Raw genomic sequence first — 16040 nt, 5'->3', positions numbered from 1 at the left:
ACAAAGTGGCACAGGTGATCTGCATGCTCTCCACGAAGACATGGAATGGGATGGAAGCATTTTCTTGCCTCTGTGTAGAGAGACCATCTCCCCCAGGAGATCAGCCTCCATGCATTATTGAAACTCTGTGACCCAGGTTTTCAGTGTTCCACCCAGAGAAAGAAAGAGTTGGTTCTATAGCAAAACTGTGCAGTTTGACGATCCGGGCTGCAGCCACCTCTGGACTGTCTGTTTATCATTCACAGAGAGCCGAGGTTAGCGATCTATTGGATTTAAATGAAAAATGAAAGCCACACTGGGTTTGTGCCCCCCCATTTCGTTACCACATGACCTTTCCTCCCTTTCCTTCCTCCGGACATTTTTTTTTTTTAAGTAAGAGATGGGGAACGCTGCTTTCACTTGAACCTTTTATTATTATCTTTAAAACTCCCGCCTCCACCCTCCCTTAAACTACCTTTGGAGAAATGGCAGCTGACCCTGGCACAGCAGTCAAACCCCGTTTACGGATCACATTCCAAGTGTCTCCCTCCGTACTGGGCATCATGTGGCACAATTACAGTGGCAATGGGACAAGGATCGCGTTTCAGGGCCCCTCCCCAGGTCACATGCTTGGCGTCACCTTCCTTTTCAAGAGTTGGTGGGAGACAGATTCTGAGCGGGTCACTGCAGACCAGTTATGCTTTGTAGAGGAGCTAAAAGAAGGAAGAAATGATTTGTCTTAATGACTTTTTCAAAGGCTTCCGGGATTTGCTGCTATTCCCTCTGGTCTTGCATTAAAGAGCTCCAAAAACTAACCCACTCGGCCACTAGTGCCATTGATAATTTTTTGGGGGGTGGAGTGGGGGACCTTTTCCCTGTTTTTAAAAATGTGTTTTTTAAAACTGTGGTAAAATATACATGACATTTACCACTAGAAACACTTTTAAGTGTGCAGTTCAGTGGCATTAAGTGAATTCACATTGTTGTGTGACCCTCACCACCATCCATCTCTGGAACTTTTTTCATCTTGCAAAACTGAAACTCTGTCTCCATGAAACACTCACACCCCAGGACTGACCCTCCCCAGACCACAACATCCCAACCACTGGCAACACTATTTTACTTTATGTCTCTAGAAAGGTAGGTGCTCTAAGCATTTCATATGAGTAGAATCACACCGTATTTGTCCTTTTGTGACTGGCTTATTTCACTTGGCACAATATCCTCAAGGCCCATCCATGTTGTAGCCTGTGTCAGAATTTCCTTCCTTTCGAAGGCTGAATAATATTCCACTGTATGGATAGACCACATTTTGTTTATCCATTCAGCCATCCATGCACATTTGGGTTTCTCCCACCTTCTGGCTATGATGAATAATGCTGCTCGAAACATGGGTGTAGACACATCTGTTTGTGTTTCTGCTTTCAAGTGTCATTTTCCGCTTTTTGATAATAGTCATCCTAGTAGGTGTGACTTGACATCTCATTGTGGTTTTGATTTGCACCTCCGATGACGTGTGATGTGAGCCTCTTTTCATGCCTAATCAATCATTTGTATAGTTTCTTTGGAGAAATGTCTATTCAAATTCTTTGCCATTTTTGAATCTGTTTGCTGGTTGTTGTTGAGTTTAGGATTCTCTACACATGGGGAATAGTAATCCCTTATCAGATCTATGGTTTGCGAATATTTTTTCCCCATTCTGTTTGTTGCCTTTTTACTCTGTTGATAGTGTCCTTTGATGCACAAAAGTTTTTAATTTGATGAACTCCAAATTGTCTGTTTTTTTCCTTTTGTCGGCCTGTGCCTTTGGTGTTATATCCAAGAAGTCATTGCCACATCAAATGTCATGAAGATTTTCCCCTGTGTCTATTTCTAAAAGTTTTATAGTTTTAGCTCTTATGTTTGGGTCTTTGAACCACGTATATTGAGTTAATTTTTATATGTGTTGTTGCATAGGAGTCCAATTTTATTCTTTTGCATGTGGCTATCCCATTTTCTGAGTACCATGTGTTGAAAAGACTGTCTTTTCCCCACGAGATGGTCTTGGCGCCTGTGTTGAAAACTCACTCCTGGATGTATGCAAGGGTTGTTTCCTGGGCTTGCCGTTCACATCCGTGTGGTTTCGGGTCCTGTCCAGCAGTTTCAGTAGATTATAAACTGTCTGAGAATGGCTCCCAGAATTTCTTATTATTTTGTATCTTGGTGTTGCCTAGTGGCTTTTTAAAATTGGAATTCACCTGCTCAATGTAGTCAGGGGCACCTGTTGACCTCAGTGACCTGGTGGGTGGGTCTACATTGATGCCTGTCTGAAACGTGCCTCTCCTGGGTGTGTCGTCGCAGAATAGGCAGGCATTCTGATGATTTTGTCCTGCCAGCCTCTTCCTCTAGCCAGGGGACATCTGGGTGGTGCCCCATCCATTACTCGCTTCTCAATAAGCACTGCTGAGTGAACAGATGAGCCAGTGGGAAAATGGCTGTTGGGAACATGGGAGTGACCACTGGTTTCTGGATGTGCCCCCCCCGCCCCATTATCAGTGGGGAGCAGTGGTCCTGTGGGGTTGAATCACAGTTGGATTCTCTTTTCAGCCCCCTTTGCTGGGTCTTCTCCCTCTTCCCAGCTCTAACCTTTGGATCACTCCAGGTCTCAGTCTCCAGATGTCTTCCTCAGCCACATTTATTTCCATGGTGAGCTTATCCCAAAAGCTTTAAGTGTAATCTATCTGCTGACAACTCCCAAATTCAAATCTCCAGGCCCACCCTCTCCCTTGTAAGACCCAGTTAAGTCTCTGAACCTTTGCGAGCCTCACCTGTAAACAGGGATAAAATGACCTTCCTTGCTGCTGTGTGTCAGGCTTTGTGTGTCAGTGTGTGGCATCCAGCAGAAGCCTAGGAAGTGGAAAGCTTTATTTTCAGTTTATTATTAAGGTTCAGCTGTAGGAAGCCCCCAAGATCACTTAATTACCATACGTTCCTTAATAAAGACTCTCTGGGGGACAAAATGAAAGCAAGAATTAAAATATGGTAGCTCCCAGCATCACGTGGCTATTTGAAAGCTGCACACAAGGTAGGCCGCTCAGAGCCACCCCTGCTCACCTCCACGTGTGAAGTGTGTGTACTGTGTGTACCTGTTCTTGTTCGTCTGTTTTTCCAAAGGGTTTTCATCTGTCTCCTCCTTTTGTCTTCAACCAGTTCAAAGCAGTGATGTTAACAGATTCTAAGACTATTTCGAGCTGCAGACAAATGACAGTGGGGCTGAGGCAACGATGACAGGTGGCTCAGTGAGAACAAACGGACATGTGACCAGTGCCTGGTTGTCCGTTTGGTGGGGTGACAGAGGTGTGCTGGGTGGCCCCACCCAGAACAGTGTGTCCAGGGATGGGTATGAAGAGGGGCAGGTAGGGGGCACCAGAACTCGGGGGAAGCCCTCTCAGCACTCTGGGTTACGGGAGCGGCCTCCAAGAATAACTCTTTCATCTTCTTCACCCCTAATAGTTTTCTCTGAGAGTTGTGCCTCAAGTTTGAAGAAGGGATAACGGTTGGAATAAAAGAAATTGGTTGAGGGCTAAAGCAAAGGCCTTTGCAGTATGACCTTCTGATTTTGGGGTATAGGGGTTACCCACACTTTGGTTTCAGCTGCTGAAAGGGTGGCAAGAATTCCCTTCATTCAGACAGAACCTCATTGTACATTTCAAAACACTTCAATATCCATTCCCCCTTACCAAGCTTCAGGCCAGAATCCTAGAAGGCATTTTGAGTCCTTTCCAACCCTTTTCCTGCCTCTCAAACTCAATGTGTTGCAAAATCCAGTTGGCTCTACCCCCAAAATATTTTCTGAATCTGACCTGACCGTGATTCTTTATTCCCATCACCACGGTCCTGATTAAGTCATCACCATCCATCTCCTGTTTGGTCCACATGAGCATCCTGACGGGTCTTCCCGCTTCTGCCCTGGATCCCTGCACTCCATTCTGTGCACGTTGCTGGAGGCCCCCGGGGGCGGAGCTGAGAGCCGCAGACCACTATTCTCAGGCCTTGCAACCTAACGGGGCTGCCCTGCAGGATTGCTCACTTGCTTGGGGCCAGGGGCTCCTTCATTTCTTATAATTTCTCTTTCCGAGCGGCAGTGTCTGCCCCATGTCTACCCCACTGTTGTGCCCCAGAAGCAGATAACTTGTTTCCTAGTCATAGGTCCACAGATAAACAGTCATTTTGCCCCAGGATGGATCCTACCTAATGTCTCACCCATTCTTGATTTAGGCAATTTAGGTTATGAGATTTGGGACATAGAGTAGATGCTCCAGTGGGTTGAGATTTTCAGAGATTTGGATTGGTGGGACTGTATTTTGCCTGTGGAACGGATGTGAATTTGGGGGGAGCTGGAAGCCAGACTAGTGGGTTGAATGGTGACCCTTCCGCAAACATATGTCCCCATAGAACCTGTGGCCTTGTTTAGAAAAAGGATCTTTGCAGATATCATTATGTCGAGATGAGATCATTCTGGATGAGCGGGGGCGGGGGTTACTAAATTCAATGACTAGTGTCCTTATAAGAGGACCGAATGGGAGGGGACAGGGAGGAGAAAGCCATCAGAGATTCGAGTGCTGCTGCCCCCAGCCTGGGCCCCAGAGGCTGGAAGAGGCCAGGTAGGATTCTCCTCCAGACCCAGGAGTAAGTGTGGCCCTGCTGACGCCTTGATCTCAGACTTCTGACTGTGAGAGAATAACTTTCTGTTTTTTTATGCCATCAACTGTGTGGCAATGTTACAGCAGACATAGAAAACTAATGCACGACCCTGCAGCCTTCCTGCCCTTCCGTTTGGCAAATGCCCAGCTTGGTTCCACCCTGCCAGGGTCTGTGTACCTGCTGTTTTCTCTGCCTGGACCACCCTTCCCCAAATATGTAGGTATCTGGGTTTCGGCTCCCTCCCATTACTGGGGTCCACTCAAATGTCAACCACCAGGAGAGGCCTTTGCCAACCACTGTCATAAGTGTCCCCCTTAGTTACTCAATATCCCCTCAGCCTGCCAGTTTCTGTACTGCCCCCTTCGCAGTCTAATTATGATGTTCCATGTTATTTACCTGGTTATTCTCTGTCCCCCGCAACAGAACTATAAACATCGTGAGAGCGGGACTTTGTTCCCTAGTGCCACACACAGTACCTGTGTCCCAGATGGTCTTTAGGAAATTTGCTGAATGAATGAGTGAGTGAGTGAATGAATGAAAGGCAGAAGGAGCGGGCTCCTGCCCTTGCAGAGTTCAGGTGTCTCACCCAGGAAACAGCTGGGGCTCCCGGCCATCAGCAGGGCTCCAGGAGGGAGGGCTCACACACGTGCCCCAAGGCCAGGGCTGGCAGGGACTCTGCCCCTCACTGTTCTTTCTTCTTCTGGCTGGAGACTTATTCAGGGACCTAGGGGTTCCGTCTTGCTTGGTCCCTGCATGTCCTGTGCCCCTGTCACCCACCGCTGCCCTGGACTCGGGCTGCAGGGCCCAGGGAGCTCATGTGTGTCATTGCTCTTCACCCTGTCTGGCCTCCATCCCTTTGTTCTGCCTTCTCATCTCCTCTCCGGGTCCAGAACACCTAGTGCAGCTTAGCAAACCCATAACCATCAAGGGCCGTTCTCTTTCGGGTGGTATAGCTCCGTGTTGGGTGGGCCACTGTCAGGAACCTGGGTTGAGCACACGCGTAAGGGAATGAACGAGTCAGCTGGCCCACCAGCAGCAGCACAAACAGATACCACGGGGGTTTAGAAAGGAGGCACGCATGCCTTTCAGTTGTCAAAAGTCACGACTCACCCACCTTCTACCTCCTGGAGAGACCCCAGTCTAGCGGAAGGGGGACGGGCCCTCAGGTTTTCACATACCAATGGAATTTCAGCTTTCCCCATTGGTGCCCCCAGGCTGGTAGCTGGCCCCTGGGTGGTTTGCCTTGTTTGTGAGCAGAGGAACCTGGGGAAATTGAGGGGCAGGCGGCAGTGGCTGGAGAGACCCTCCTAAGGTCTTGTGGCATTGCCATCGGGTCCTGTTGCCATCATCCATCTGAGATGATGCCCATCCGAGTGAGCTCCAGGTGGAGACAGGCACACAGCTCCCCAAGGGCAGGAACTCCTGCCCTCTCCTCTTTAACATAAACCCTAGATACTAGCACACATTGTACACCAAGCCCTCCTCATTCCGATGTTTGTAGACGTCAGTTCAGCTCAGCCAACTCCTTGGACGAGCTTCGACTGGGCGCCCACACCGGCCAGGTCCTGTGAGATGCTAAGGATAGGAAGGTGACAGTGACATGGAGCTCCCCGTCCATCAGAGGGGCTGTGCCAGGGCAAGGTCCCACAAGGGAGGGAATACGAGATGGGATGAAAAGCCTGGATTTGCCATCACACAGATCTCAGTCCTGGCCCCTAGGACTCCGTTAGTTTTAGTTTTATGACCTATGGCCAGTTACTTCATCCCTCCATGCCTAAGTTTCCCAGATGGTGAAAAGGGGACCCTACAGATACTTACCCATGGTTGACATGAAGATGAAATGAGATGTGATATGGAAAGAGCTTACTTAGCATGCTGCCTGGGACAAAGCAGAGACTCAATACATACACAGTAGCTTTTAATCATAATAAGTGATTTGCATGCAGCTTGTAGAAACCCACCTCCTTGTTTCATATCTGGCCACGTGGAGGGTAAACTGCATCCCTTCCTGTGTGTGCAGCTCACTCAGTATCGCTGTGGCGGGGAGGCATGCACTTGGTTTTGTAGAATTCTTGGTCTTGAGATGGCCTGTCTTTCTGAGTTATCTCCTGACTATCTCCAGCAGTGCCCCTAAGTCTCCTTCAAGCCGACCCAACACACTGAAGTTTTCAACTTTATACATAATTCCTACACTCAGCAAAAGGAGTGACTCCGGGGTTGTTACAGAGCCGACGTCTGGGGGCGCCTGGCCTCAGGTCTGTTGCTACGTGGTTAGCGAGGCGTTCTTGCTGGGAGAAGACGGTTTGCCGGGCCATGGGAATGGAGGGGTGGTGACAGCACTTCACCTGGCCAACGGTAGACACCACCCAGGCAGCCCTTTGGAGTGAACACACAGCAGGCCTGTCTGGCCACACCCTCACTGATGATCAACCAGGACCAGTGAGGCCCGTCTGGCTCTGACCCAGAGGGACACTGGGTGGAAATCCCCAGGACTGACGTTGAGACTTGCCCCTGCCAGGTGCTGGGAGCTCCTCTCCCATTGGCTGCCCAGACCTGCTCATTTGCATAGCAGGGGTGTTCCCTTGACCTGATCTCCTCTCTCTCCTTCAGACCTCTGCACCCGACCTTGGGGAGGGCTTCTCTGATTCTCCAGACAAGGTTGGATTGCCTTGTTCTAGCACCTTGGGCTCAACCTTGCAGCCATTGTCACTGTAAACAAACCTTGAGTAAAGTGTGGGCCACTCCACCCACAGGCGGGCTGTGGGTCTCCAATGCATCATTATCATCATTGTCACTGCAACAAAAACAACAAAAGCTTATCCTTGTTATGATGTGTATATCACTGCATGTAAGTCAAGCACTTAAAATCCTCCCAACAACACTGCGAGCCAGCTAGGTGTCATTACTGTCACCATTTTTTCAAGGAGGACACTGAGATTTGGAGAGCTGGTCAGTGTGCTCACAGCCACCATGCTGAGTGGTATCTGAACCCCGGCCGTGACACAAGTGCCCTTGCTCGCAGCTCCCCTGCAGGTGTGCTCAAGCAGGGTGCACGAGAGTTTTAGGAGGTGCAGGGACCTGACATCGACACTAATCTCATAATGACACGGCGACTCCTACATCCGTTTCAATCCTGACTGCCTCCAGGACCGTCCTCTCCGTCAACAGCATACCCTGAACGCCTCCCTGACACTTGCTTACCTCGTTTTTTGCAGAAAGAGAAGGCCAGCCAAGAGCTGAGAATCCAGCGCACAATCATATCTGCTTCGACGTCTGACGATCAAGTTTTGTGCTTTCATCATATTTAATTTTATAATTACTTTCTCTTAATGGCACGTGAGTCTCGTTTCCATTTGTGCAACTGACATCATCTTTTTTTAAAGCAAAATATGTGAGGAAAAAAGTTATGGGGTAATTGAAAAATACTAAGTGAATAACAGTAGGGGAGTACCCAGCTATGGCAAAAATCAGGGTGGTAGGATGTGTGTGACAGCTGTGCTGCAGGCTCCCTGGACTTAGTTGCTGAGTCTTGCCCATCCCCCATCAGACCCCAGGGTAGCTTAGCCCTGACTGCATCTGTCTTGCATTGTGCTCTAACAATTACCTGCCTTTTCCTTTATCTCCCTGGCAAATCACAGGCTTTTAAGGTGCAAAGGCTGTGTGACACTTCTGTAAGCTCCTGGGCACCAAGCACAATGCTCCTGGGTTGTTGGTGATTGATGGATTCATCTCTTCCCAGCTTAACTGCTCTCACATCACTGTACCTGACTTTAGCGTTTGGCACAAATTAATCATTTATTCATGGTATTGAGGAAAAGACAGACATGGCTCAGAATTTTTAAATCACAAGCAGCTCCAGGCATCTCATTCCTTCTTGGGCAATGGTGGCCATAGCAGGGAGTGGGGATGGCTGGTCTGCCATGGGGAACTTTGAGCTGCTGAGAAGGTTGGAGAACATGGGTGGGGATGCAGCCTGTCTAGAAATGGTGACCTGTCTAGAAAACTTGATGTGTAGCCAGTTCTGGTAAAATATATACATGTTTATATCTTAGTTTGTTCCACGAAACAATAGCCCAGCAGTGATGGTGATGCCACGGCCAGCATGTTGGATTAATTAGAAAAGATCGATGTTGCAAATGAAATACACAGATTCCAACTGCCTTAGAGCATAGGACTTGGCTCTCCAGGTGCAGGTCTGGTTGGGGGGAGGCTTGAGCCAATGCCTTAAATGACATCAGGTGGACCTGATTCTCTGTCTCTCCATTTTGTCTTTCATGGTGTTGCTTCCCCAGGGCGAGCCACAGGGAGAAAGATGGCTTGTCTAGCCAGAAGCTCCAGCAAATGTTGCCTGGCGTGTCATTGGCTCTCATTGGGTCATGTGCCCATCCTTGAACCAATCACCTATCCAGAGGGTGGGGTGTGCTAATTGGGCTTTAAAGTCAAATAGGACTAGATTAAAATCATGACCAACTCCCACAGCGAGGGGGGGGGGCACTGGCAAATCACTTCCCCTCTGTCTCAGATTCCTCATCCGTGAAATGGGGATGATGGCAGTGCCCACTTGGCAAAGCTGTGAGGATTAAGTGAGAGGACGCAAGGAAGGCACTGAATGTGTCTGTGGAGCATCTACTAAGTGGCAGAGACCCTGGTATAGGTGTTGAAGCCACCGGGGTGAACAGGGAGACATGGTCTATACTTTCCAGTATGTTGTAGGGGGCAACAGTCACTCACCAGAGTATTACAGAAATAGGCATTTTGTCACAATGCTGAAAATCCTATAAATGAGAACCCCAGTGTTCCCAGCAGCACCAATAATGTTCCCAGGAGACCCAACCTAACCTGAGAAGTCCAGGCAGTGAGCTGCCCTTGATCTGAGATCTGCAGGGAGATCAGATGATACTGTGAAGAGAAACTAATTGACCTATCTTATCACTCTTCCTGGGAGATGCCAAGTTCATTCCCTCTGCGCGATTCCCTCTGTCTGGATTGCTTTCCCATGGATTGCATGGCTTGGCTTTCTCCTTCAAATCTTTGGGTCTCTTCTCAAATGGCATGTCCTTGGAGAGACTTCTCTCTCCACTCCACTCAAAATGGGGTCCCTCTCCCTAGCCCCCTTCCATTTGTGCATTCTTCTTCATGGCACTTATCCCAACCCAAAATCATATTAATTAATGATTTGTGTTTTTATTGTTTTATTGTCTTTCTCACCAATAGCACGTAGGCATGATGAAGCCATCCATCTTGTTCACAGACCTAACATCAGTATCTAGAAGAGTGTCTGGCTCCTGACAGGTGCTTAAATAGTTGTTGAGTGACTAAAGGAACAAACTTAGCACCCTTTTAAATGTATTTTCATTGTGATACCAGTTGGCATCTCTGGAAACCAAGAGTTTAATCCTAAACTTAAAAAGAAAATAGCCACACACTATTTCCATTTCCTCCCCTAATCCATCACCATGTTCTGGCAGGAGAGTTTGCTTCGTCTCCGAGCCCCGTGTCTCTGAGAAGGTATCAGGTCAAATCCTGCCCTCTCTGGATTTCTCACCCTGAGTTATGACTTCCAGACTCCACTGCATTACTCTTTTGTTTAGCGGGTGTCCTGCTGAGGTGGCTTCTCTGGTCTTTTAGAAGGGAACTGTTTTTACAGGAGAAAATGTGGAGCTCATTAAAAACAGGATTGAGAAATTTCTTTCAGAAGCAAATGCAATTTCTTTCAGAAGCAAATGCGTCTGTGCCATCACTTGAGAAGTGCCAAGGAGTCCCTTCCTTATTGTAACTTTTGAAAGTTCCAGAATCAGGCAGTCCCCTTAGCATTCTGTCCACCCCCAACCCCTGGCCCCTAACAACCTCTCCTCCTTCACTCCATCTGTTTCCATGTCCCTCTCACCCTTCAGTTCCTTACTTTACTTTGAAGTCTGGACAGTTCCCATGTGTGAGGGAGACCTAGATGAGGAGAAAAAGTGGGTGACACATCAGAGATATTTCGGCAAATGCAATGTATAATATCTTTTTTTTCTCTCTGACCCTGGGAAGAAAAGTTTGAAAATTTCCATGTAAAGGAATAAAACTGGCTGTTTGGGGGACTCCTCCCCTGCCCCCCTGGCCCCCGGAAACCTCAATAACAACGAATCACCTGCACTCCATAAATTCTTCTATTTTAATCACTGATTTTGATGTTTGGCGATATAGGCAACTTAGGTATAGAGCCCAAATTCATGTTCAGCTCAGCCAACATTTACAAACAGATTTCTCAGGATCACGATGCCCTTTAAGTCAGGTCGTAGCATTGACGTTCCTGCCTGTAGTAGGTGAGTCTAATTCTTCACGCCTCCCTTTCCATGCCCTTGACCATGTAAACTTGCTGTGCCCTCCTGGGTCACAAGGGCTGGACCATGGGAGTTGCTTTGGCCCATGGGCTGTTCACAGATGAGACATCAACAGAAAACGGTCTGTGCACTAGGTTTTCTGCCTTTGGAGCCCCGTCTACAGCCATGGGAAGGACATGCGTGGGCTTGCCTGCTAGAGGCTGAGTAACGAATGAAGCAGAGCTGAGTCATTTGCGTTGTCCCAGCCCAGGTCAGTCTGGATTCCTCAATAGCCAGCTGACCCCTGGGTCTATTAGTGAGCCCAGCAAGGTCACAGAGCTGCCTCGCCAACAAATGCTTTGTGGCCCATTGTTCTGTTTGGGGGCATGTTCGTTGTGCACACTATTGTGGCAGTAAATGATGAATACACCACTGTCAAAGGACTTCCATCTATTGGGAGAGAAAAGTTTGTTCACAACTGTAATTCATACAGCTACTACAGGTGGTAGATAACATTCATTAAATGCTCATTCATTTTGTGCCAGGCCCTATAGTCAACATTTTCTTACATCCTCTCATTTAATCCACACAGCAACCCTACTTGGTAGTTTCTACTGTTATCCCCATTTCAAAGATGAGGAAACTGAAACTCAGAGAAATGAAGTAACTTGGCCAAGGTCACACAGCTAGGCAAGGTTAGGGGGAGTCAGAATTTCAATCCAGGTCTGTTCGAGTCCAGTGTGCCCACAAGTGTTACCATTAGGTTTTACTGCACGTCTAAATGGTTTGGCAGCCATAAGGTCAGAAGTTATTCCCTTTAAACAAGCAAATCAGGTAGAACTTTCTAGAAGGGGCAGCAGTTGAGTTTTGAAGTGGCTTTGGGCAGGATTCATACAATGAGGTGAAGGGAATGGAGAAGTTCTTTGTGAATATTTTTACTCTGCAAACAGATCAAGGCATTCGACAGCTGCTAGCATCAGGTTTCCCAAATCCGGCGACCGGTTGCATTTGCTGGACATAGGAACTCACTAGTACATGAGCTTTAGAAGGATACAGTTGGTAAAAAATTCCTCTGATAAAAGTCAAGGCTACTTCAAGGTGGGTAAGACGGGCAGGTGTGTTTGTGGCATGTTGACTTAACTTGCTCAAAAGTATCTCTCCCATTAATCTGCTAGGATGCCTGAAATTCCCCCCTTTAGGTACGTCATTGAAGGCGCCAGTTGAAATGCACACTTGTTGTTGGAGAGAAGTTGAGAGGGTGTGTGTGTGAGAGCGGTCTGTCTGGGTGGGGGCTCCTGGGAGGAAATGGGGAAGGTGCGAACTGGAGGCATTTCTGAGGAAAACAGGCACCACACGTAAGGATAGACATTCTCAAATGAAACTGTCTTCTGCCAGGGGCTGACTCTGTTGAAAATGGAGCCCTGGGTCCTGCCACCAGGATACAGTCCCTTTATGTCTTCTGCTGAGCCACCACCAGGCTCCGGGCTGGCGTCACGTTTGATGTTTGTATAACACACTGCTTCACAGTTCGGGTGGCCTCCCACCTCTGGGTAGTTTCTGCCATCAGAAGAAATGGCTTATGAATGAATCCTCATGTCTTGCCTACTGGAAGAGTGGAACCTCAGACTTTCTAGAATAGTTTTAAATATTTATTTTGGTAGCATTTGTCATCCCCTGAGTAAGTCAACCAGTATGACTCTCCTGGCGCTGTTTCTTGAGACAGCCACCATCAGCGGTGTCTACTGACAGCCGGTAGGCGCTTACCCCTCACCCCTGCACCGTCATTTTGACTGCCTACCCAGTGTCACAGTTAGGTGAGACAAAATACTAGGGTGCTTTTGAAGGCAAGTGGCAGACACTTAATTTGAACTGGCTTCAACAAAGAAGGGAACGTACTGGCTGACGTAGGTGAGAAGTCGGGGTGCCACGTTGGTTCATCTCCCTACATCTACTTTGTCCTTCTGCCTTCCCTGTGTCAGCTCCACTCCTGAACAGACGTTTCTCCTCATGGTGACAAGATGGCTGCCAACACCCACAAGCTCCCATGCAACCATCTCAGGAATTCCCTGGAAAAACAGAAAAGCCTCCCATTCAAAGTCCCATAGGTCTGCCTATGTCACACAGGATGTGACGCTGTGATTGGTTAGTCCAGAGACACAAGCCTGGCCCTGAAGCCCCACCCAAACCATGGAGAGTGGGGGGGAGAAGCGGTTCCCCAGGGGACGATGTAGTGTATACCAGACCTGGAAGAACAGGGTGCTACAGGGCCAACCACAGCCAGTGTCCACAACAGAAAACAGGAAAACCACTGGCGCTCTCTCAAACAATTTTTGTTAGACTTGCTGTCAGATTTATTTTTGGGATCAGCCAATTTCTTTTAGCCCTCGAGCACATGTAATTGGCATGTGCTCTGATGTGTGGAATGCATTGTGATAATTTATTTCACTTGGGACTCTCTATATAATTGATGTAGCTTTTAAAGCAAATAATGTGAAGCCTGGTTCTTCCCCCAGTGAGTCTTCCAATGAACCACGTGATGGACTCAAGAGGAGGTACACGGCTAAGACGGGGACAACATGGAAAAGTACTTAATTACTCGGTTTCTGAGCAAGTCCAGGGTTTCCGCTGATGAGGGTGGATGGGAGGAAGAAACTCCAGGATAATAGGAAACTACATAATGGATTATGTTACTCTCAATAAATCCCCTGAATTTTAGGGAAACAATCTTCAAAAGAGTCATAAAGCCCATGAAGAGGCCACTCGAGGGGATGCTTATCTAGATAAATCGCAATATTCTTAATGGCTGGATTTTGAATCAAAATTGAAGTGAGAGAGAGGTACAGTCTCCAAGATACAGCCGCACATCTGTCAGCCTGGAAAAAGTTGATGAAAAATAAACAGAATGACCTTGCCGTGCCCTTGGCCGAGGCCCCGAAGTGTCCTGATCTATCACGTCTCTTAGGGGCACCGCTGATGGCAGAGACAGTAAAGGATGGTGAAGAGAGTTGGCAGACTTGAGGGGAGGAGCAGGACCATGTATTGGAGTCCTCTGCAGAGGAAACGTCCTCATTCCTCCACATGACCTTTCATCAGCGATTAGGGGACTAATGAAACTAGACTGGTGGCAAGGAGTGACTCGTCGATGACACATAGAAAATAACTGAGGGTCATTATAAAGCCAGGGTGTGAGTTCGAGAGGCGGGGCTGCCTCTTGGGTATAAACTCTGCGCCTGGAATTGGGTAGAACTTACTGGGAATCCTGACTTTGCCATTTAATAGCTGTCGACTGTAGACTGGTCACTTCAACGTTTTTTGAACCTCATGTTTCACATCTATAAAATGGGGATGACGGTAGTATGAATTTTGTTGAGTTGTCAGAAGGGCCAAACAATGATTATAACCCTTATCACCAGCTTGCCCTCAAATCAGGTGAATTGTATGTATGCTGTGCACACTGCTTAGCGCGGAGCCCAGGAAGACAGCTAGTGTTCCCGCCAGGGACTTTTCAGTTGAAAGTGACAGAGTCCCCAAATAAGCTTAAACAAGAAATTATGAGCTATTACAAGTGAAAAGTATACAGATAGTGTGGATTTCAGGCCTAGCTGAATCCAGGGGCTCAAATCAGGACATCAACACAGTCTTTCCAGCGCTTGACTCCATTCTCCTCTGTGTTGGGTCCATCTTCAGGCAGAGTCTTGCTTCATGGTGGCAAGGCGGCTACCAGTGGCTTCAGGCACATTTCCTTTCTTCTCCACAATTCCAGTGCATTGAGAACTTCTTTCTCAAGTATTCTAGCAAAAGTCCTGAGGGTGACTCTGATTCGTCCAACCTGGCCAAGTCCTGAACCAATCACTGTGGCCAAGTGGATGGGATCTATCAACTGGCCAGATCTCGGTCACACGGGTGCCAAACCCACTGACCACGTGGACAAAGGTTGGGTGAGTCCTCAAAGAAGAAGCAAAGTGCTGTGACCAGGAGGCAGGGAGTGGATGCTGAGTGGGCAACAATAGCCAGTGTCTCCCACAGTGGCCTTCAAGGCTAGGAAACAAATCAATCAGTGCAACATTAAGCAGACAGCTGGGCCACCAGAAACAGGAGGGCGCTGATGGTGTTGATTCCCAGCCCACTCCTGATTCCCCTCGTGCTCCTTGCTCCCCACACCCGACCAGGTGGGTCCCACCCAAGATGACCAGGATTAACCCTCAGGTTCCCAAGGTGGCACCAGCCATGTGCAGAGGCACCTCCCCCGGGGCCACTGGCTCCTTTCGCCACTCACTACAGTAAGAGTCCTCAGAAATCATCACTGATTTAGATTTTTGAAGTTCCTCTGTACCTTCAGTTTGCCAGAATATAGTGTATGTATTTTATTCATTTCCACAGACTTTTTTCTAAAAGCTATTTTCAGGACCGATGAGACTCTCCCTTCGCCATGCAAGCAAGAGTTTGCTGGTGCTGTCTGTCCTCTGTCCTCTGCCTCAGGGACTTGGCAATGAAACTGCTCTAGTCCTGGTCCTCTCCCCATCTCTTCCCTTTTCCTCCCTCTCCCTATTCCCCCCTCCATCTGCCCCCTCCTCCCTGTCTGGCTTAATGCTCTCTTTAAATCTGAGCTTTCCATAACTTCAGTTATAGGCAAACCAGCTTTGTGATTTTTATGTTATATGTGTTTTACTACAATAATAAAAAAAAATGGGGAAAAAAGCTTAGCTGGATTCTGTGGCCTATCCAAGGCTCTACGCCTATGGCCTGTTCTCTCTCAGCACAAAAAAGGGGGATTGCTAGAAAGAGCTGTTAAAGACACCCAATTGAGGGGTCCTCCTGGCATCGTCAGAAGGACTGAAGAAGAGTAGAAAAGGGGAGACCTTTCTGACCTGCGAGTGGGTGCTGTTGGCTGTCACGGAGGGTGCCACGGCCAATCGGGGTGCTCTGGGTGCAGTACTGGCCAGTTAAACGCTGCTCCTCTGATTATCCTGCTGACCACATACTTCCTTTTCTCAGCTCTGTGTGGTTGGTGTCTTCTGGTCTGAGCACCCTGTATCCTTGGTTGTCTTTGCACTTCGTTCTCTCAACCAGATT

Source organism: Rhinolophus sinicus, linkage group LG13, assembly GCF_036562045.2.
Source record: "Rhinolophus sinicus isolate RSC01 linkage group LG13, ASM3656204v1, whole genome shotgun sequence".
Lineage (NCBI taxonomy): Eukaryota > Metazoa > Chordata > Mammalia > Chiroptera > Rhinolophidae > Rhinolophus > Rhinolophus sinicus.
This window is presented reverse-complemented; position numbering follows the sequence as displayed.